Source organism: Bufo bufo, chromosome 3 (genome assembly GCF_905171765.1).
Source record: "Bufo bufo chromosome 3, aBufBuf1.1, whole genome shotgun sequence".
NCBI lineage: Eukaryota > Metazoa > Chordata > Amphibia > Anura > Bufonidae > Bufo > Bufo bufo.
This window is the reverse complement of record NC_053391.1, coordinates 432566900-432588822: the sequence shown is the minus strand read 5'-3', so window position 1 is coordinate 432588822 and position 21923 is coordinate 432566900. Positions and strand designations below refer to the sequence as shown.

Genomic DNA, 21923 nt, shown 5'->3' with positions numbered 1-21923 from the left:
GAAAGCCATATTGAACGCGTGTGCTATGCAGGGTGCATGGTTCAGCCCTCCTTGACGCAGCGCTGGCACCATGTTATTCCTGTTGTTGGTCACCATGGTTCTGATTTTGAGTTGTTGAGAAAGCAAGGATTCGATTTCTTGATGAAGGATACAGATAAGTTCTTCCCCTGTGTGACTCCGTTCGCCCAGGCAAACTAGGTGCAGAACAGTGTGACACCGCCATGCGCTGCACATGTGGTATGTTGGAGGGGCATTGTGAATTGTCCCTGCAGTGAAGACTGAGGACACAGTGGAGGATGAGGAGGCAGAAGCGGACATTGTCGCAGGATTAATGGCGTGAAAACGTGGAGGCAGAAGCGGCGTCATCTGGCCAAGTTGCTGGTGTGGCTGGGCAGGAACCACATTCACCCAGTGGGCTGTGAAGTGCATGTATTGTCCCTAGTTACAGTTTCACATGTTGGCGCTGCCTTGCACTTTGGCAGACACCGACAGACTGGCCCACCTTCTGTTCTACATATTTGTGCAGGGCTGGTACTGCCTTTTTGGCAAATAAATTATGGCTTGGGACTCTCCACTTCGGCTCGGCAAAAGCAATAATTTCTCTGACAGTTGCAGAGTCCACCACTTGAAAATTGAGAGAGTGCAGTACTAGCAACTTGGCCAAGAGCACGTTCAGCTTCTGCGCCATTGGATGACCACACGCGTATTGCTGTCTCTTTGCAATTGCTTTGTTGAGCGACTGCTGATGAAGTAGGAGTACAAGGGACAGGAACATAAGGACCGGTAGATAATGGGAAGGACAGACAGCTCACTTCTGCTGAGGTGGTGAGGCCTTGACTGCCTGAAATCAGGTGCATGCCACTGGTTGATGCAGCGGTTGCTGCAGCAGGCTGGACCACCACATAGGAGCCACGGTTCTCCCAGGCCACTTTATGGTAATGCTGCATATGTTGACTCAGGGTTGTGGTGCCAACATTGGCACCCTGGCCACGCTTCACCTTCTGCCCACAGATTTGGCAAATAGCCATGTTCACCTCCTCCGGCAGCTTGCCAAAAAACTGCCACACCGCCGAGTAGGTGATTTTACCCCCAACACTCCGCATTGACTGACTGCTACGGCCGCTGCCACCGTGAACCCCTGCACCACTACTTTCTGGGCAGGTAGGCTCCTGTGAAGCGGGTGGTCTACCCCAGGCATGTTTGACTTCTGACCTCTCACTGCTGCCACCCTGCAGACTCCCATCCACGCTACCGACTTGCTGGGTCTGCCGCTGCCTCACGCGTAAGGCTACTTTCACACTTGCGTTTTGTGGGGATCAGTCTTGTATCTGCACAGACGGATCTGCACGAATAATGCAAACACTTGTATCCGTTTACATTTTTCAGTAAAAAAAAAGTGTAAGTCAAAGCGGATCCGTCTTGACTTACATTTAAAGTCAATGGGGGACTGATCCGTTTTCAATTGCACCATATTGTGTCATTGAAAAACGGATCCATCCCCATTGACTTACATTGTAAGTCTAGACCAGGCATGCTCAACCTGCGGCCCTCCAGCTGTTGCAAAACTACAACAACTCCCAGCATGCCTGAACAGCCTACAGCGATCAGCCTACAGCAGGGCATTGTGGGAGTTGTAGTTTTACAACAGCTGGAGGACCGCAGGTTGAGCATGCCTGGTCTAGACGGATCTGTTTTGCTCTGCATAGTTAGTCAGTCACCAAAACGCTGCAAACTGCGTTTTAGTGATAGTCTAAAAAATGCAACAAAGACCAAACGCAGCCAAATTGATGCATTCTGAACGGATCCTTATCCATTCAAAATGCATTGGGGCTTAACTGATCCGTTTTGGGCTGCTTGTCAGAACGGATCTCACAAGCGGACCCAGAAACACCAGTGTGAAAGTAGCCTAAGCTGCTACCCTCTTCTCCTGATGATGATGAAGCCCCTTCGTCACCCGGACCCCAATTGCAATCGGCTACATCATCATCGAGTACTGTCTGCATGTCAGTGATGTCCTTCTCAACGGTCTCTGAGCCAGGAGCCTAACCGCTCACAACACCAGCTCCCATGCCACTCTCCTTATCACTACTTGCCAGCCTACCAGAAAAAGTGGTGGATGTCTCCTCCAGATCTTGGCTGGGCAGTAGCTGCTGACTGTCCTCTAGTAGCTCGTCCTCGCTGTATAGTGGAGCTGAGCCCACAGCATATAATACTTATCTGGCTGAGGGAACAGAAAATGACAGAGGCAGGTTGAGGACAGGTAAGGGCATAGGGCCTGCGCCCGGGCCATGCCAACTAAGGGTTGTGTCTGACGAACCCACTGACTCTTCGCTGGGGGTGTCTGATGTCTCTTGGGATGAAGTGGTGACCGAGTCAACAATTCAAGCACCGCTGGGTTGCTGGTCAAGACACGACCGCTAGCTGACACTGGGAGTTCACGCCTCTCGCTGTGACCCCTGCTGCCACGCCCCCTTACTCTGCTGTGACCTGTGCCTGCGCCAGAAACATTTAGGACTCTGCCCCTCCCCTGTGCAGGGCCTGTCATTTCTCTGTCTGACATACTGTTAGATCAAATAAATAAATAGGAATAAAAGGAAATTAGTACACCCCCAAAAAAGTTTTAATTTTGTCACTTCACCGCACAATGGCTAATAAGCCCTTTTTTTCTCCACTAATACACCACAAAAAGGCTGTAATTTTGTCACTTCACCACACAACGGCTAACAAGCCTTTTTTCTTCCACTAATACACCACAATAAAGGCTTTAGAACATATAACTGCACCGCTGAACGGCAAATAAGCCCTTTTTCCCCCACTAATACACCCCAAAAAGGCTTTAGAACATTTAACTGCAACGCACAAGGGGTAATAAGACGTAGAGATATTTTCTAGTAATACACCCTGCTAATGGCTGTATCACACAGCACTTGCACCCCAAAAAAGAGAACGGTTTGCTGGAATTACAGAGGTATCATCTATTGCAAACCTAAAAGCAGCAGTATAATGGCAATTTGGATCCCCAGTCAGTATGGTGTAATAGAATTTCTCCTATTACCCCGGCTGTACACTCCCCTATTGGGATGTGCTGACTGACCCCTTTTTTCTTTGCAGCTTGTGCTGGAGGTGTGGCTGCCTCCTTAGTCGTGCACTCCTGACCAGCTCGTCTGCCCCATTGGCTGATTTTAATTAGTGTTAGTACATAGCTTGGCCTGCTCCCCCTCACTCACTGAAGCCATCTGGCACCAGGAGAGAGATAGTGTGTGGACTCTCATTGCAGTCTTTGGTGACCTTTTGGTGCCAGGGGTGGTGTGGAGTGGGCCCGGCATGCATGCTGGTAACTGCTTTCCGTGGATATAATGGAGGCCATTTTGGCACCAAAAATGACAGAAATTCAGGCGGATCCAGCATGCATGTGGAACCTGCACTTTCTGAATTATATGGTAGCCGTCATGGCACATAACAGGTATAATTTAGTGTTAGGAACCCGTATAACTAGAGATCGCCTTGACGTGCGGCAGACGGGCTCAAATAATTTTGTACAAAACGATTTGCCAAGCATTTCTAACTTATTAGTATAGCATTTGCAATTATGATGCAATTTTGTACTTTATTTGGTTTGCAGTGAGCTGTTGCATTGCATGTTTTGTTTAACAGTCTTGTTCTCAGCCATAGCAACGTGCCCCTGCGCTTTGGGATGTGCTGACTGACCCCCCTTTTCTTTACACTCCCCTATTGGACCCTGTTCTCTTTTTATAGTGTGGAATAATTCCTCCCTATCCTTTCCCTACACTTCTAATGACCTTTCCCTGAACTTCTATTCTAAGTTTTAAAGTCTTTTCTACCACTTTCCCTAGCGCCTGTCACGTCTTTCTCTGCACTAAGTACACTGGAAAATGGCTCAATCCAAGATGGCTGAGGCTATTTATAAGGCTGTGACATCACAGGGGCTGGCTAGCTGCTGATTGGCTGCATACATGGCATTGTCGGTGATCCCCCATTCTCAGAGTTCTTTGCTCCATGTCCTAATACGTGGGGCAGCCATTTTAGGAAAAAATATGATTTGATACCGCGAAGAATGAGGAAATTCAGATTCGGTGCAAATCAAATTTTTCCTGAAATTCGGATCAAATTCCACTTCGTCAACTTCGATTCGCTCATCTCAAGTAACTACCATGGGCATTACACATTATACTAATTGCTGAATGAGTCTCTACAAAATGGCTACTCAACTGAAGATACGAGACGTAGGATGAGACAAGTATGTTGAACGGACAATGTATGGCTGTGCAGGATTTAATGAGTAAGGGTCCATTCACACGTCCACAAAATGGGTCCGCATCCGTTTGCGGAACGGGTGCAGACCCATTCATTTTAAATAGGGCCCGAATGTGCTGTCCGCATCCGCATTTGCGGATTCGCATCCGCATTTGTGGATCTGCACTTCTGCATCTGTGCTTCCGTTTCCGCAAAAAAATAGAAAATGTCCTATTCTTGTCCGCAATTGCGGACAAGATTAGGCATTTTCTATTATAGTGCCGGCGATGTGCGGTCTGCAAATGTGCGGAATGCACATTGCCAGTGTCCGTGTTTTGCGGATCTGCAAAACACTTACGAACGTGTGAATGGACCCTAATGATTAACTTACCTGGCTGAGGTCTAGCAGCAAACTATGAGTCCCAGGCCTCCAAATGAGCTTTTTTTTCCAGAAGATGTGGCAGGTTGGGATGGAGGCCATGTTCATTCATCTGAAAATCTTCTTTGTTGATATTTTTGCAGCTATTAATTGTACTCTTATATTTGACCTATCCCTAGCACCGACCATTTCTTACTGGAAGTTTAACCTATTACTTGTACCCCTATATTTGACGTAACCCTAGCACTCTGTCCCTAACACTAACCATTTCTTACTGGACGTTTAACCATATCTGATTACATTTGTGCATTAAAAATGCATTTGTTGCTATCCACTTGACTATTTACCTGATCATGACTATGTACCATGACCACCGCCAAAAGATCTGGCCACAGATCCCCCAAATACTGACTTAAGCCTCTAACCCAGTTAAGCCAGTACTTTCTGCTCTGCACTGATGAGAGGTAATCAACCCAAAACAGCTGTCTGCAGATGACGTGCTGGCTTATTTAATATCCGAGGTACATCTCAAGACCTATTTCCAGGGTTGAATATTGACTTATAGGATAGCTGCCTTACATCTGGTAGCATTAGAGGCAAAGCTTGTTCAGAGCTCATTTGCAACCCTATGGTCCAAAAGGACCAAAAGAAATTTACTGTAAAAAAACCCCAAAGGTGACTATATTGGCCATGATTTATCATGCGTTCACTCCAGAATTCTGGCTTGAAAAGGTAGAAAAATATGGCTTTTGCAACTTTTTGAACTTGCACAAAAAGTTTGCGACTTTTTACAGTCTTACACCATTCCTTCCAGTTTTAAAAATATGGGTGGGAAAGTAGACATGGCTAGCTATGTTAATGAGTTTCACTCAAGATTTATCTCTGAGACTTTTTTTTAAAAGTCACAAAAAAAGGTTGCAATCTCACTTCAGGTCTAGGGTGGATTAGGAAGACTGGAGGAGCTTTTCTAGACAAAACTATTAGGTTTAAGGATAAGACAAATTTATAATCCAACATGAGACATTGTTCAAATGTGTTTCAAATGATCTCTATTAGATTCTCCCCTTATTTGGGAGAATAAGGGGAGAATAAGGTTATGTTCACAACATAACATTGTACAACAGATACAAATGGTTCACAATGGACCCTTTTAACTTATAGAGGGTACCATTATTATGTCACTCTGTCAAGGTTTCTATTTGTTTTATGATAAAAAAAGCAACCCATGCTAAATTATTCTTGCTGTCAAAAGTGCCAGAAATCCCTATAGAAATCTTCGAAACGGCATTTTAGCATCAGGTTAGGGATGGAGGGTAAAATGTCACTATGCTGCTGGAGTTTTTCTCTTTTAAGTTCGGTAGAGTGATATTGTATGCTTTAATGAAGACTCTAAATTCTTTCTACCTTTCCTCCTAGAAGAATCACCACTGTCGCCTTACTCCACCACAGAGTTCTAATAGGCAGCTTAATGATTGTTTGCATCTCCAGCAAAATATACAGAGAAATATTGTGGATGTAAAATAACCTTTTTGCCACATGTGTTCTATAATCACAACTATAATGAAGAGAAAATGTGATCATTAATAAAATCCCCACTACTGAAACAAAAGCCTGAGGGAAGCCCACAATGAATTCTGAAAGCGTGACTGTTGGTAATGTAATTAGTTCCTCTAAGTACGGGAAGGGCACTAGCTGATATGATCATAGTTGAAGGGTCTTTCAGCCGTACCAGTTTAGATGATTTTCCTTTCCATATCTCCTATCTTGATAAATCTTGGTAGAAAACAGAATATTCTTAATTATGAATACATTAACTAAATTAGTAACAAGAGAAAGATATGCAATTAGGGGATTGTTAATTGAAACAGGAAACACAGCTGTATGTCGCTCAAGATGAATCACATCAGTAATGACGCAGATGTTTAGAAAATGTAATTATATGAGGGAAGCATGCATTGCTGATGTCTCCCAGTCCAATCTTATATTGCACAGTCAAAATGGTTCTCAAATCCAGGACTGCTAGAGAAAAGGGCCTAAAACAAGACAAATTACCCTGTGTGTTATGTGAATTAATGTAGTGTCAGTTTACGCCATTTCATCTGCCGTCATTCAAGGAGAGTAAATAGAAAGAAGCAACAGGCATCTGTTCCAGGGTCTACAAATGCTTTACCGGCTACAATAAAATTTTCTTTGGCTATATAGCAAGCAGGTTACATATGAAGCCAATGATGTCGCTACTGGCAATGGCAACAAAATGAAACTGTGCAACTGTGTTACTTGCTTGAATTTGCAGAATTTATAGATATATGATGTCTCTTCCCAACAGGCAGACATTAATAGATTAAAATCAGATGTGTAGCATAAATTTGAGGCTGACGCGTTTTAAACTAGTAGTTCTTACTGGATTCTGTTGTCTGCACCAACATGCTTAAAGAAAACTTCCTTTCTTTAGCTTCTATCATCTATACATTGACCTTCCAAACAGGACTAGTGGAGGCAATTGTAAACTGTGAATCAAGAACCCTGAAGAACACATCTGACCTACTGACTCCTCAGACAGAACCCATGCTAATCCTTAAAACCCGCCCCCGTAGGGCAGTTTGTCATGCATCTATTTGTCACTCCAAATGGCTGGACATGCTAAAATAGATGGAAGACGAGTGTGGTAAGCTGTTTTCCAGATTTGTATTACAATTTTTCTTAGATATTTAAAAAAAAAAAAAAACATGGACAAATAATAATAATAATAATAATAATAATAATAATTCCCCCAACATCAAAGTGAAAAAAAATATATATACAGTACAGACCAAAAGTTTGGACACACCTTCTCATTCAAAGAGTTTTCTTTATTTTCATGACTATGAAGGCATCAAAACTATGAATTAACACATGTGGAATTATATACATAACAAACAAGTGTGAAACAACAGAAAATATGTCATATTCTAGGTTCTTCAAAGTAGCCACCTCTTGCTTTGATTACTGCTTTGCACACTCGTGGCGTTCTCTTGATGAGCTTCAAGAGGTAGTCCCCTGAAATGGTCTTCCAACGGTCTTGAAGGATTTTTCAGAGATGCTTAGCATTTGTTGGCCCTTTTGCCTTCACTCTGCGGTCCAGCTCACCCCAAACCATCTCGATTGGGTTCAGGTCCGGTGACTGTGGAGGCCAGGTCATCTGGCGCAGCACCCCATCACTCTCCTTCATGGTCAAATAGCCCTTACTTTCAAAGTTTTCCCAATTTTTCGTCTGACTGACTGACCTTCATTTCTTAAAGTAATGATGGCCACTCGTTTTTCTTTACTTGCTGCTTTTTTCTTGCCATAATACAAATTCTAACAGTCTATTCAGTAGGACTATCAGCTGTGTATCCACCTGACTTCTCCTCAACGCCACTGATGGTCCCAACCCCATTAATAAGGCAAGAAATCCCACTTATTAAACCTGACAGGGCACAACTGTGAAGTGAAAACCATTTCAGGGGACTACCTCTTGAAGCTCATCAAGAGAATGCCAAGAGTGTGCAAAGCAGTAATCAAAGCAAAAGGTGGCTACTTTGAAGAACCTAGAATATGACATATTTTCAGTTGTTTCACACTTGTTTGTTATGTATATAATTCCACATGTGTTAATTCATAGTTTTGATGCCTTCAGTGTGAATCTACAATTTTCATAGTCATGAAAATAAAGAAAACTCTTTGAATGAGAAGGTGTGTCCAAACTTTTGGTCTGTACTGTATATAGCATGCAAACACTAAGTGGTGCAATTGTCACTGGAGATCAGTTTTATACATACTATATAAACTACACTGACCTTAGGTTAAATTAGAATAAGATGCAAGTTTAGAATAGAAATATGAGAAAAACCTAATTGAGTATCATCTATGGAAAAGTAACAAGTAAAACATCATTGTATGGAAGTAAAGAAAAGGACTTCCAGCATGAGCAAAGTGAGGAATTGAGAAAATCAAGAAAAGAGGATGAGAGACGTGGACTGCATGGTATGCTTATGTGAACCTCTATGTATAATTTACATAAACCAAGTAGAGGAAGATTCTTAGGATCCGAGGACAGGAAGGGCCATGGTGCACTGGATTTGCAAGACCTTCTCACAAGGATTAAGGATCATACAGTGCATTTTTTACTTGTGTATGCTACATATATGCTCAATACACAATGGCGGTAGTTTGTACAAAATTGATGGCAAGATAAATCAAGTACACTGATTCACATATTGCCCTGCAGATATCAAGAACAGACTTTGGGCCAGATTTATCATTACACTTACATCTTACTCCACTTTTACATATGTCCAAAGTCACTTTTGGCTAAGTCAGATTTATTAATGGTCCTTTAAGGCCTCATGCACACGGCCGTTGTTTTGGTCCGCATCCGAGCCGCAGTTTTGGCGGCTCGGATGTGGACCCATTCACTTCAATGGGGCCGCAAAAGATGAGGACAGCACTGCTGTCCGTATCCGTTGCTCCGTTCCGTGGCCCCGCTAACAAAAATATAACATGTCCTATTCTTGTCCGCGCTTTGCAGACAAGAATAAGCATTTATATTAAAGGCTGCTATAAGAAAAGCATGGTCCTCACTGGAGTGAAATTGCGCAATTGTTTGCGATTTTTGAAATTGTCGCAATAGTAAATCTGTCTAGAGATTCATTTACATAAGAAAACACTCCCACTTTCAGAAAACTGGCGAGCATAGTGCAGAGCCAATAAAAGTTGCAAATTTTTGCACAGTTTTAGCGATTGCGCAAAATTTGTGGACTTTTTCACTCCATTATTTTGACTTGAGCTAATTATAAATCTGGCCCTTTGTTTTTATAATTAAAGGGGAAATCCCTTAATTATTGTAAAAATTCTAATAAAATAATTGTATCATATAGTACATGACAACCTATTTCTAACAAAGCTAGAACCAGCCCTGTACCTCACATGGATTCACAGATCTCCATATTCATTGCTCTGCTAGATTTATATCAATCTGACAGCTCAAGAGGAGTGTTATTTCTGCTGGAGCTCTCAATCTATCACAGCTCAGGAGGCAGTTAAAGGATGACACTGAGCATGTGCGGCCATCAAAGTGAGCCGGAAAAAGAAATAAGAAAAACAAACAGCAGGTGGCGCTATACAGATAAATTTTATTGAATAACTCAGTGGCTATGCAAAATTTTTAATTACATGCAATTTCAAAAGTGTTTCCAGTCCTGGTGCTGGTTTGAAAACTGTAGAATATTTATGATGGGACAACCCCTTTAAGGAAAGGAGTAAGAAGAAGGGGAACTGTAGTGCAGTACTGTCTCAAGCAGTGTGAGCAGTACAGTAGAAGACTTTTTATTGGCAAACAGCTATGTGTATCGATACCAGACCTGTCCCTTCATCAGGCTAAACCAATACAAACTAACATGTTTATATTAGTTAGGCCTGATGAAGGAACTGGTCTACACCCAAAACACTTAGAAATTTGTGAATAGAAAGTCTTCTGCTGTATTGCTCACACTGCTGTACATATGTGGATTGAGCTAGGGCCAGACTACAGTTTCACTTTTTACTACTCTTTTCTTCCTTTACTCCAGACCATAATGGGACCCGGCGGGGGACTGTGAGCTGCACCTGTACTACCTGTTTAACGCTCTAACAACAGCTGTTATACCCTACTGCAACTTATCCAGGTGAGTGGCCTTCTAGCTGTTGTATATATGGTTTCTCCTATGATGTGCTCTCCCTTCCTCTATTGCAGTGATGCTCAACCTGCGGTTTTCCAGCTGTTGTAAAACTATAACTCCCACCATGCTCTGCTGCAGACTGATAGCACTAGGCTGTCCAGGAATGCTGGGAGTTGTAGTTTTGCAACAGCTGGAGGGCCTCAGGTTGGGCATCCCTGCTCTATTGCATGTGTTTTTTACAATTAAGCTTCCTGTATTGGCTACACTAAAACTTATTTTAGTACATGTGCTGCTAGTAAAGAATAAATAAAATCCAGACACTGCTAGCCCAGCATAGATGCCCATACATAATAATACTCTTTCTATTGATAGTTTCCTATAAGAACACAGTGTATCAATACTTAGAACTAAAACCTCATGAATCACCAAAATTACTGGAACCTAGCAAACTGACAGGCTAAATAGTAGTTATTCAATAAATGCTATTTTAAAATTCTAATTATAAACCACGATTACCTTTTAACATGATTTTAATGAGAATCTGTCAGCAGTTTGACCTTCAAGCTGCTGACAGCACTAAACTGGTAATGTGTAAAACTGTAAATGTTACCTATAAGTGGCTGGTCATTTTAATTGTATGATCAAGAAAAAGGAGTTTTGATCCACCTAGCATTGTGATCCCTAATGTCTTCTGGACGTTTCTTTACTGTAAAGTGTTCTGGTCTCTCCATCTAAGAGACCACTTGACCTGTCACTCAAGAGCAGAAAGGAAGAGTTAGGGCGTATTCAGTGAATAGTATCCACGGAGTGCCCAGAGGACACGTTGATCATAGCACACTGTTGATTGAAACTATTTTTGAACTTTTTTGACTTTTTACACCTGTCTTAGGCTACTTTCACACTTGCATTTAACTTTTCCGGTATTGAGATCCGGCAGAGAATCTCAATACCGGAGAAAAATGCTTCTGTTTTGTCCCCATTCATTGTCAATGGGGACAAAACTGAACTGAACAGAACAGAAAGGAATGCACCAAAATGCATTCCGGTTCCATTTGGTTGTATTCCCATACCGGACAGAAAACTGCTGCAAGCTGTGTTTTTCTGTCCTTCATGGGATGCGTAGCAAAACCGATCCGGCATGACACACAATGCCGGATCCGTTTTCTCAAACACATGTCATTGCTATTTTAAAGATAATACAACCAGATCCGTTCATAACAGATGCAGACGGTTGTATTATCAGTAACGGAAGCATTTACTATTTAAAACTAAAATGGTATCATTAAACCATCGTGGAGTCTAGGCCCTGCATCTTATAGCTTAGAGGTTTGCTGCAATTTTCTTTATAGCCATAGGTGATGATTTACCTGACCATTTTCCAGAAACAGACTAGGCTGCAAATTTAGCCAATCAATTACTGCTAATTTAGCTTAAGTAATACAGTATAGAGCCAGCTAAAAAAAGAACTCTCTAGGTGCAAATTAAAGTCATCTACTGATACCCCTGAGCTATACATTGCAGCTATTATATTTGTTAAACCAGCACAATTCACAGACATTTCCCAGTTGCTGGAAAATGACTACCAATTACCTGAATATAAAAACCAAAGGATATTTTCAGATTTTACTTTGGTACTGAATGCAAGCTATCAGATCCTTTCACAGATACAAATCACATACTGGAAATATTCAGCTGGTATCATTTATCTTATGAAATACTTAAAGAGTTTTCCCAAGATTCTGATATTGATGACCTATCCTCAGGACCCTGCCGATCAGCTGCTTACCAAGGACAACGCTTTCTATTGGATAGCGGTCGTGCTTGGTATTGCAGCTCAGTCCCATTCACCTGAGCTGCATCTAGGCCACGTGACCAATGAACGTGATATCCTTGGCCTCAGATAAGGCTGTGTCACTCACTGGAGTGCTGAGGCCTCTTCAAACATCTGGGCGTTCGGGTTGTCAGCCTCCCACCAATCTTATATTGAAGACCTCTTCAGAGGATAGGCCATCCATTTCAGAATCTCAGAAAACCCTTTTAGTGGCAGTTCCATGTAAATAAATTAATGGGGACATTTTTGCAGAATCTGAAATTTCTTACTACATTTTCCTTACAAAGCAGGAAATTTAGTTAGAATATTAATAGCCATAATCTGACATTAGTTTGCTGGGACATGGAAAATATTCTATTATGAAGGAAAATCTGCAGTGTATGTAGGTAACATGTCATAGAGGAGGAGGAGGAGGAGCTGAATGGGTTGATATATTTTCTCTAAAGAGCCTTGTGGGTGGTCTTATCAGTGATTGACCGCTATCTGTGTAGAAAGGTGCATACAGGGTCAGTCATTCATAGGACTGCCAACATCACAACTGAGCTCCAAATAAGCAGAAAATTAAATGAATAAAATGTAGTTTTGCTTAATCATTTCCCATAAAACATATTGATCTACTCAACTTCTCCTGCTCTATGAGATGCTGCCTGCAGATTGCACTGCATTGTCCTGGTGATGAGTTCCCTTTAAGTACAGCATTGTATAGTGATTATAGAACTGGGGTCTAAAATGTGCTCACGTAAGTGATCTTTATTCACCTTTCTGATGTAACACAGTAGAAATTCTATAGTGGTCTATCATTTTGCACCAATTACTGTTTTCTCTAATGATAAGCTAGAATTCTGTCTTCAGTAAGGATTTCCATGCGGCTTTTGTAATAGGTTCTTTACATAACGTCAGGCTAGACCTTGTTTGACCTGGCAATTCATTCACTAGCTCATTTATTTCCACGTAAGGACTGACTAATTAACATCAACACTACCAAAATACTGTAGTAGTAAGGGTTCACTGAAAGTTGCAAAAATGTATGTATTTTACTATTTATTTTCTATTCCACAGCACATCATTCACTAACACATTAGGGCCAATTTCCTATTAACATGAATGTAGGAGTAAAGTGGGTTACGCAGAGGAAAGGGTCAGTCGGATTTGAACCCAGAATCCCAGTGCTGCAAGAATACAGTGCACAATGCTGCTTCTAAACACTATTACACGCTGGTATTGTAAAGCTGGTACCTGGATCAGGGCCATATGACTGCCACCATGGTAAAAAGTCTTATTGTAAGCACTTGGCTCCTGTGTCAGGATTAATAGGCACCTGGCTCTTCAGCCAATGGTATAGAAATGGACATTGCACCACCGCTTGACTGAAACCTTTTTTTCTCAATTACATTTTTGTCTGTAAATATGATCTTATTTGCAATGGATTGTAAATTGTAATACATTTATTATGTACTGTATTTAATGTCAGTCTTTTCCATAAAATAATTAAAATTTTTATTCCTTACTTCGCAACTTGTTTCATTACAATCTGTTGAATTTTAACATGGCCCCAAACGAAAAGGGTTTGGGACTTCTTGTATATATTTTTTGTGCAGTGCATTAGACTGTGGTCACACTTGTAATAATTTTTCCAATTTTTCAGATTTCCATTGATCTATATGGCCATAATTGTATACAAAGTTGCCCTATTCAATTCAGTCAAAATGGACCAATTATAGGTCAACATGGGGTAAAAAATAGATCTGCCAAATCCTAAGGAATTGTGTCAGATAATACTGTAAGTCCATCAGATCATAGTTCCAGTAAAATGGAAGCCATTAGGGGTGAATATTTCTTAAACCCATGATCAGGGCTTAGAGGGGTTGCCATGGACCAGTCCAAGGTATGAGATTCCTTTGCCAAATAAACCTACAGCTACATAATATATATAAAACCTATGTATGAAGTTTGAAGTATGAAGTTTCTAATTTGACATAATTGAAATAAAGCAAATGGTTCTAAAAAGTCTAGCTGCAGGAGAAATATACTTTATTCCACACCAATATTAAAGATGGGTCTTGTACAGGTTAAACTGTTTATAAGCAGTGAAAACTCTGTAACTTCTTAGCTTTCAGCTCTCTCATGCAAAAATCGTATCTGAAGTGCGCTCCAATTTTATCACTGTTGGTTAGCAGCACAGGTTTTGCATAGCAGTGATAATGTTGGCAAGGTCATTAAATCGTGCCTTCTGCAATAATTCATTTCTTTATCTACCCTGATATCTCAACCAGGTATTCTTTACAGTCAGAGGATTCAGTGGCACAGCAGGCAATAAATATACCGCCAAGGACAATACCAAGACAGGTGAGGACAAACAGATTTAACTATCAGGTAGTTTAGAGATGATTCTTTTAACTAAAATGGCAAACACAAAAAGTGGTCTGATGCTGTAATCCTGCAAGAACAGAATATTCCCAGGTATTTGTAACCATTTCAGATTTCCTAAAATGATTTCTGCAGCAAATATCAGCACATAGAGTGTCTTTTCAAAGATGTGATCGCTATCATAAATAGCTGGAGAAAAGTCTAAACATGATTGAGGGGTGCTTTCCGAGTCATGGCACCTTGTCTTTCTTGTTGAATACTGTGATTAATGATCCTCATATCAGAGCAAAGCTTAATCTGGCAGAAAGTTTAGATAGGGAGCTCCTTATTTTGTCTACTTTGTACAAAGACTCTCCTTAGGCTCCTGTGCACATCGAGAAATATATGAAAGCCAGCAGAAACACACTTGGGCACAAACTATAAATTCAGCTAGCAGACGTTATTGCCACTTCAGATCTTTGGGTTTGATAATTGATAGTTCATTAGATATAAAGATATTACCTAACTTTAAAAAAGTATTCCCATTTTAAAATGCTATTGTTGTATACACTCTGAACAATTTGGGTCCATCCATCAGGACCCCCCCCCACACACACACACCTATGCCAAATGAATAAAAAGATGCCCTCTTTGCTGTCCTTCTGCACAGCAGCACTCCTGGGCACCTGCCCTGCAAAAAACTGCATTAAAAACGTAAAACAATATTTAGCCCAACCCACCTCATATATACATTTTTTGCTACGTCGGACCTGTACCTAATAGTGTTCTACAGGAATTATTATAAATGTAAATAGCACAAGGTTGGTGGCTCACTTTCTGATCCGCTATTGGGTGGTGACACCACTGAGGAAGGGGCCTGTTACCCCAAAACGCGTATGGTAAAGACAGTGAGGGAACATCAAGGAACAACATTTGGAAATCGTTTGTTTTCAACTTTTAACATCTACGGATTAATTTGAAAACCCCGCCTGGAAATTCAAGTCATCTGACCGCCCCAGCCAACCACGTGGGATGCCACAGGTCCTGGAAGGTCAAAGCAGAGCAAAGAAATCACACTGCTATCCAGGCAAGGGTGTAAACCCCATAGACTTTACCGACAGGTCCTGGAAGCTTAAAGCACCGCATCTGACAAACTGGTGCACAAACGGGCCGAATACAGGAGGGGTAAAGTACTCTATATATTCTATACAAAGTATAGCGTTGGATTATTGCAACTTGTCAAAATCTGGGGATGATATTGATCTCTTTGGACATTGCTCTATTGAACATTGTGCTCTCCCACAAGTATAGCTGCTAATACACATCAGGGTTATAATTGCCTTTGGACTTATTGGCTCAACAGCCCCCCTAAGGACTTTTAGTATATAGAAGTGTATATTTTGAAGTTTTAGTCTGAGTTTTAACATTGATTGAATGTATGAATTTTATGCAACATGTTGTAAATTATTTTAAAGTATCATATATAAAACATTTCTGATATACCGACCAACTTGTCTGTGTTGCCTGATAAAGAGTGATGCCCAATTTAATTAATTATTATAAATGGCCAAAATAAATTAATTCTGGAATCTGACTAGAAAGGGATGACTCAACTTACAGAGTTGCTTAGGGGGGTGAGGGGGCTGAGTCTCACCAGACACTGCTATAGTGCTTGCATATATTCTGCATTGATGAGTGTTCCTCACTGCATACCACATACCGGACTGCACAATTACTATCTACTGTTGACCATGAACTTTGCTCTATAATAGATGGTAATGATATGATCCTGTGTACAATATGCCATCATGGATCGCATCAATATCTATTGTAGAGCAGAATTCCTACTTTACAATAGATAGTAATGGAGCAATCTAGTGTGTGATACACAGTCAGTCTGAGCAGCCTGACAGTAACACTGACCAATGTGGAGTATATGCAATTACCAGAGCACAGGGTGTAGTGAGCCCCCACACCTCTAAACCTCTATGCAGATCTACTAGTGGAGACAATTCATCACAGTCACTTTTGAGGACATGATGCTTGTGGTCATTTTTAATCATTCTTGAAGAACCCCTTTAAAGAGGTGGCAGAAGATTACAAAACAGGTCAGCTTTTTCCATAGAAATAGTGCCACTTTTTTGGGCTATATTTGGTATTGTAGTTCCAAATGCTTGAAAGGGGCCAAATTGCAATACAAGACATGGCCTATGGATGAGATTGCACAATTTTCTCGAATGTCAAGAAACTTTTTTTTAAATTAATACATCCTCCTAACCTTGTTTACCTCACTGTTCCTGCATATAAACTAGTAAGATTAGTACTGCTCATGATACTTCAATAAATCATACATTACTATGGCTAGATATAGAGTTCTTTGAGCCGTGTGCTCCCAAAGCTCTTCCTGCTGTTTCCTATACATCTTATTCTTCAAGAGGTTGTCTCACCTCATCAAATTATAATTATGTGTATAACATAGTATTAGCACTAATGGCTTTGGTTCCCACTATCTTCCTTTTTCTTCCTCCCTATAGACTGCTCTTCTCTAGGAGTTATGGCCACTGCTGCAATGCAGCAGTAGTGGCTGCGTTTGCGCACAGCACGAAAAAAAACCCATTGATGGAGCAAGCGAGCACGCACGTTAGCTCCCATTCCTGGCCACCTCTCAGTCGTCATTCACTCCTCTAAGAAAAAGATAGTGGATAGTTTTGGGCGCGAATATTCGAATCGCAAATTTCAATTGCGAATATCGCCACTTTGAGAATTCGTGAAGATTTCGAATATAGTGCTATATATTTGTATTCACGAATATTCAAGTTTTTTTTTCATCAGTAACCTCCCTTCTTGCTTGTGGGCTAATGAGAAGGCTGCAATGTCTTTGTCTGAGCTTAGCAACATCCCTAGCAATCAATAGGAAAGTTGCCTACCCCTTACTATATAAGATCCTTCCCAGCAGCCATTTTCTGTAGTTTTATGGAGTTCTGATAGAGACAGCAGTGCCATTGCTGTGCTCTGTGCTTTACTGTTTAATTACATTAGATAGATAGTTAGCCTATATATAATACAGATAGTTAGTGGGAGATAGTCAGTGTAGGTTATATCCTGATACAGTGTAACTAATAGGTTCCAGTGCAGGGTGTTAGGTAGTGTGATAGGTTCTGCTGTCCATACATACATGCTACAGACATAGTGCTGTGATGTCACAAGTTCACAACAATACTTACTGCACCAATCAGTAATATGTAGTCAGACCTGCTAAAATGTGAAGTTGCACGTATTGCGCAAAAATATGCGCATCATTAATTGCCGATTTGCGCAATCGCAAATATATTGGAGCACTCTATCTGCATATAAAGCTATTGTAATGCTCTGCCGTGCCAACCATTTTCTCCAGTCTCAGGAAACTTCTAGCAGCTTGAATTAATGTAGCAACAGTGACCCACGCCAGTATTGCACGCGCAATATGCGCATATTATATTGACGATTTTCGCAATCAAGAAAATAATCGCGAATTCTCGAATTCGCGAATATATGACAAATATTCGCCAAATTTGAATATTGCCCCTGCCGCTCATCACTAATCGTGGAAACCACTTAGCATTGGTTGTCACAATATGCACAGGGTCTGCTCCGCTGAGCATGTTAGTGATTCTGATACACTAGCAGCCTCAGGAGCGCACATGTGCAGACAAGGGGCAGGATTATACTATCCCAGCACTGCTTGCGCGCTCCATCACTCACAACAGAGGCACTTCCCCCGCTACAGCTAAGAAACTGCCCCAGGAGCTGTGCGCTGAGGACTGAAATCAGGAGGTGAGACAAACCCTTTAAGTATTTTGTATCCTTGAATATAATTTACAGTATATAGTTATATTTTAAAACTGAGTTCTACAACTTTTTGTAAGGAGCAAGCCACTTGAAAATTTTACAAATGATGTTAAAACGGAAAGATATAACTGATTGATATCTTGGATTTCAGTGTATGCTCCTGGAATAAAAGGTTTGCCCACTGGCTGTGCAGCTATTGAAACTAGAGAGCCTGCCGGGTTAAGAGAAACTATAATTTTCTAATAGAATTTTTTCTTTTTTTTACTAAAAGTAAAATTATGAAATGGAGATTCTTATCATGAGTGACTCATTGTGTCCAGAGGTGGACATATCCGGTTGAGAAAAGTAATGTAGTAAGATGATGCATCGGGTTAACAAAACTGTAGAAGCAGCTGTGAACAGCATAAGTTATAGCAGACTCAACTAGAGCATCTGGGGTGAGCTGACAGGCAAGGCAGCTGAACTGTGTGAAGTTCTCCACTGATTTATAGCTCCTGTCAGAAACCTCAGTGAGACAGAGTTGTGTGCTGACATAATGATTGTTTATTTTAAAGTCACAGTAATCTGCAAAATACTATCGCATCTTCTGACAGAAGTCATGAGCTACAAAAAAACTTCTTTTTTAAAGCTCGCAAAAATTGGATTGGCCTGAGCAGCAAGGTAATAGCATATTGTACATGAAGCATATCTGCAACCAGCTTGAAGTTATAAGAACTTTGTCCCCTCAATTTTTATATTACACCTTGCACACAAAATGATGTACCTACAAGTAGCAAAGTATTTAAAAAGGTAAAATGCTGCCTGTGCTAACTCTACAGAGCACTAGTGAGACCTCATTTGGAGTATTGTGCTCAGTACTGGAGACCATATCTCCAGAAGGATATTGATACTTTGGAGAGAGTTCAGAGAAGAGCTACTAAACTAGTACATGGATTGCAGGATAAAACTTACCAGGACAGATTAAAGGACCTTGACATGTATAGCTTGGAAGAAAGACGAGACAGAGGGGATATGATAGAAACTTTTAAATACATAAAGGGAATCAACAAGGTAAAAGAGGAGAGAATATTTAAAAGAAGCAAAACTGCTACAAGAAGACATAGTTTTAAATTAGAGGGGCAAAGGTTTAAAAGTAATATCAGGAAGTATTACTTTACTGAGAGAGTAGTGGATACATGGAATAGCCTTCCTGCAGAAGTGGTAGCTGCAAATACAGTGAAGGAGTTTAAGCATGCATGGGATAGGCATAAGGCCATCCTTCATATAAGACTGGGCCAGGGGCTATCCATAGTATTTAGTATATTGGGCAGACTAGATGGGCCAAATGGTTCTTATCTGCCGACACATTCTATGTTTCTATGTTTCTGATTTGGATTACAGACTTGTCATGAGTTTTTTTTTTATGAAGTCTGTGAGCTGGTACCAGACCAATTTTTAGAACAAAGCATCCTCAATGATCTCCAAGGGTATGAAGCTTTATTAGTTTCTACTCAAAAATTTCTGCACAGCCATAAAACAGAGGTCAGAGTTGCCCATGCAAATAAGAGCAAAGTTGTCCAACTGTGAACCCTCTGATTTTGGTGGGACCAGTTGACTATGTAGGGGGTTTAGCAGACTCTACCAAGAAAGATTATGCCAAGGGAAAGAAGTAATGGGCATGTGGTTTACTACTCTCTCCCCATTGACAGCACATGTATGCTGAGCCAAGCCAGGTGTGCATGTGTAAGGAAAGTAGGGTTTAGAAGGCATGGCTGTTGACTGACTACTTTAAAGCACCAAGGGGCATTTCTTTTAAATGAGCACCAGGGGCTTGTGTTCAGAGGTGGGATATCCCGATTTCTGAAATGACCTTCATTGATAAGATAATAGTTCTTTTAAAAAGCAGAACATATTATTGTAACACATCTTTATTATAATTAGAGATGAGCAAAGTTATTAAAAAATTAAATTCAGCTGTTTCATCAAATTTCACAAAGAAATTTGATTCATGACGAATTACTTTGTCATGAAGCACATTCCTTTGTATGTAGCAAGTGCAACAACGGGGAACAGCGTTCACGCCGTCCCCTCATCATTGAACCCCTCAGATACCACGTTCATCGCTGATCAAGGCATCTGAGACTAAACAATTTTGTTTTTTCAGGGGTTAATCAGGGTAAAAAAAAATACTCACCTTATCCATTTGCTCGCGCAGACGCCGTTGCGGCCATCTTGGTTGAAGACACAGCACGATTGAAGACATCACGCTAGCGATTTTTGCAATCGAGATGGTCACAATGGCCTCTTTGTGCGAATATGGATAAGGTGAGCATGTCATTTTTTTAACTCCATTTCAGGAAAAATGTATTTGTTACCATGAAAGGCGAGGAAATTCGGCTTTATTGCTAATCAAATTTTCTTGAAGTTCAGATTGAACTCAATTTGTTTGGCTTCAATTCGCTCAACACTAAATATAATCACATGTTTTTATAATGCCATAAAATTATTCAGAATTTCTTTTAATTAGTATTTAAGGTATTCAATTAATTTAAGTTATCAAGGATTTTTACATGACATACAAAGAAGGGAATATTATAACTAAAATCTGTTGTAACAAAAAATTATAAATAAATGATGGTTATTTGTCTACCCAACTTTAACACTACCCTACTGAACATAGTCAAAAATACAGCAACATGGTTTAATAGGTTATGAGAATATAAGAGGAAAATAAAACTTTTGGAATGCCAGATGTGCATTTCACATTTTCAAAGCTTTTGCCAAATTGAAATGTATTTATTATTATTATCGGATATATTGGCACTAAACAGTTAATGCAGAAATGTAATATATATATATATATATATATATATATCTACTGTATATATATCTATATACAGTATCTCCCAAAAGTGAGTCCACTCTTTTCACTTTTTTGTTAATATTTTATTATAACTTTTCATGGGACAACACTGAAGATATGAATGACACTTTGATACAATGTAAAGTAGTCAGTGTACAGCTTGTATAACAGTGTAAATTTGGTGTGCCCTCAAAATAACTCAACACTCAGCCATTAATGTCTAAACTGCTGGCAACAAAAGTGAGCACACCCTTAAGTGAAAATGGCCAAATTGTGCCCAAAGTGTCAATATTTTGTGTGCCTTAACTCTCTTGGGCATGGAGTTCACTAGAGCTTCACAGGTTGCCACTGGAATCCTCTTCCACTCCACGATGACATCACGGAGCTGGTGGATGTTAGAGACCTTGCACTCCTCCACCTTCTGTTTGAGGATGCCCCATAGATGCTCAACAGAGTTTTGGCCTGGAGACATGCTTGGCTAGTCCAGCAACTTTACCTTCAGTTTCTTAAGCAAGGCAGTGGTCGTCTTGGAGATGTGTTTGGAGTCACTTTCATGTTAAAATACTGCCCTGCGGCCCAGTTTCCGAAGGGAGAGCATCATGCTCTGCTTCAGTATGTTGGCATTCATGGTTCCCTCACACACTTCTTCCTTTTAGGTGGCTGGCTCACTTATTAAAGCTATTGTAATGTGCCAGCCACCATGATTTTGGCACATTCACTTTATAAGACGCACTGAGTGAAATATACGGTATATATATCCCCGGAGAC

At 40.6% G+C, this 21923-nt stretch overlaps 1 protein-coding gene across 1 annotated transcript in view; it reads right to left on the bottom strand.

Moving 5' to 3' along the window:
- DMD (dystrophin) overlaps window positions 1-21923 on the bottom strand; it is a 3443536-nt gene that overhangs the window by 480777 nt on the left and 2940836 nt on the right.